This window comes from Otolemur garnettii, unplaced genomic scaffold (genome assembly GCF_000181295.1).
Source record: "Otolemur garnettii isolate 467f Iridium unplaced genomic scaffold, OtoGar3 scaffold00115, whole genome shotgun sequence".
In the NCBI taxonomy this organism is placed as follows: domain Eukaryota; kingdom Metazoa; phylum Chordata; class Mammalia; order Primates; family Galagidae; genus Otolemur; species Otolemur garnettii.
This window is the reverse complement of record NW_003852510.1, coordinates 1043496-1046451: the sequence shown is the minus strand read 5'-3', so window position 1 is coordinate 1046451 and position 2956 is coordinate 1043496.

Sequence of the window (2956 nt, the reverse complement as noted above, 5' to 3'; positions counted from 1 at the left end):
AGCTTGCCTCTTCAGAGCTCTGAGTGTTCCTCCCAGCCTTAGCCACCATCCTCCTCCATGTGCTGTGACGTGCACCTGTTGTCTCTAGTCTTGTCTCATCTTTTCTGTTAGACTGTGGCTCCTTGCTGACAAGAACCAGGCCTCCTTCACACCTCCCACGGCCACAGCTCAGAGCTTGCTTCTCAGCCTTATGGTAAATGTGTGCTTGCTGAATGAATGAGTTAAAGATAAAGCACTTGGTTTGTCTTCATTTTGTTTTGTGTTTAATGATAAAGCATTCTTGCATGCAGGAATTAGTACATTGCATACAGAAAGCACTGTGTATGTGTTTGTTCACTTTCCCCTCACTTCCTGAAAGCGTGGGATCTTTACAGCCCATCTTCCTACTTATTAGTTGTTTCTAAGTTCTCAACAACAATGCATTGGCAATGCTGAGGGTTGACAGAGATGGAACACTTTCTGCATACCCTGAATCTTGATAAGGCTATCATATACACCCTGATGAGGCTGGTCCTGGTATGCTTACCTTATGGATGAGTGGAGGCTTAGTCAGGAGAAACTTCCACAAAGATAAATATCTAGATTTAAACAGTCCCCCAGGAGTATGTGTCAGTGGTTCTCAAACTGTGGTCCCACACACCACTGTCTTGAGCACTACCAGGGAAGTATTAGAAATGCCAGCTCTTGGGACCCACTTGGACCTACTGAGTCAGAAACTCTGCAGGTGGGGTCAGCCAGGGAGATTCTGATGCTTGCTCAAATTTGAGAGCCACTGTTTTGGTGACTGGGGTTCTGGTCCCCTGACTGGGGCCACAGGTCACAACCCAGTGCAGAAGGCTCAGAGAACTGTGTGCTGCAAGCCTGGTGTTTGCTCAGCAGACCGCCTGCCACAGAGCTCTGGGCAGTGATGGACCCTCTGGTGCAGAGGGCGGGTATAAGCCAGGCTGGGCCGAGGGTTGCTGCTGAGCCAGCTGCCACATGCCAACCTTGCTTTGCATGATTTATGAGTTTCTTCCCCAACACCAACTACATATGGCTGACTTCATTCTAAAAGCGCTTCTACCCTGAAAGATCCATTAATCAAAGAATCAGTGCTGTACTGCCTGGCCTACAGGATGGGCGTACATGTTACCGTGAGTTACATAGCTAAGTCCTTTCTATGGATCCCCCATCCAATGACATTCATAGCCAGTCCTATCCCTCTGATCAAACACTGACATTTGAACTTTAATCCTCACAACAACTCTATCAGGTAGATATTTTCAGCATTACCCCACTTATAAACTGGGAAATAGAAGTCCAGAGATGTTAACACCCTTGCAATTATCCAGTTAACAGGAGGTAAAGCCAGCATTTGAAATCAGGAAGTCTAATTCAGGGGCCATGTTCTTCCCTGCCCATTAATTGCCTTTCCCAAACTGGTTTGTATTCACATAACTTGGAGACTAAACTTCTCTCAGGCTCACTCTAAAACCCAGCACTTGTCCCCACATCCCACATCCCTGCATAGCTAATGTTTAGAGCACTGAGAGGTGGGGAAGGCCAGGGTTGACTCTACTAGTTAACAGAGGCTGAAACTCCTAAAGTCACAGATCAGGAAACCGGGAGCACAGAAAGCAACGGACCCAAGAACATGATGTTCCATGGCACGCGACACCAGTGCTGATTGTCTCTCAGGTGTCAGCTATCTTCCCTAGAGCTCAGGAGGGTGGGACCTCCAAAAGATCTGGCCCCGAGGGCCGAGGGCTGGTTGGCTGCAGGACCTGCTTTCTCTGCAGACCCATCTCTGGCTGGGACTGTTTTTTCCAAATGTCCCCGTGGCAATAAAGTGCTGTGCTCAGCATTACTTCCCCTGAGACATCAGTTTGGTGCTTGTTCAGATCTGTGTGTACCCTACCTCATGGCCTTGTCTACCTTGGTGGGGACATGAGGATGCTTCGTAGGGTACCCACGGTTTTCACCAGGTGCCTGGATCTCTGCATGCTGACCAAGCAGTCAGGCTTATTTTTAATTTATTGTCACCAAATGTGTCCATCCCAGTTATGTCTTGACTGCTTTACTGTGTGACAGCAGGGGTGGAGAGTTGAGAATTCTAGCTGTACAGTAAGACAATTGTTTCAGTTCTGGCTCAGCCACTTGTGAGCCAGGAGACCTTCAGCCAGCCACTTAGGTGTCCTGAACCTCAATGTTCTCAGCTGAAAAATGGGTGTGATGGGGGGGGAAGATGAACTAGAAAATGCCTGTGGTCAGGCCCTATATACTGAAAAACAGGTGCTGCAGTCTGGGAAGCACTCAGGAATATTTCTCTGGGCATGGAGTGGGCCATAGCTACTGGACCCCAAAGCTGTGGATTTTCCAGCTGGTTGGCACCTTCTCCAGTTGTCAGAGCAAGATGGAGGCCCAAGGGAGTGGGGAGTCAACCAGGGAAAGAAGAGGTGGGGAGTCTAGGCACCCACTTTGCTCCTGAGGTGGAGATTGCTGGTCTGGCCTTGAAACATTGTTTTATGGTGCAGCTTTTACCTTTGTGAAGGGACAAAGTAAGTTCAGTGGGGAACCTGATGTTCTATTTTAAATTTTAAGCATGTTGGAGCCAGGAGGGAGGGTTATGAGGCAGGAAGAGAGGCTCCCATTGGGGACTTCAGCGTGGAGCTGCCCCTCTCTCATCTGCATCCCCTGCCTCACACAGTTTGGGGCTCCCTGCGCCTGCCCCAGAAAGCTGAGATGGAAGCTGGGATGCAGTTCTGGAGTTTCTGTCAGAGAAGGCCACACAGGCATGGTCTTGCCACTATCAAAAGGCCTAAGGAAGGAGAGCAAAACCACATTGAGAAGGACCAACATGTATTTACCAATGACAGAGAAAGCTACTGGCTCTTCCCAGCCCAGGTTTCCCAGCCCAGGCTTGTTTCTGCCCGGCAGAGCAGAAAGACAAACAGCTGTGGGCACAAACCCAGAGCTG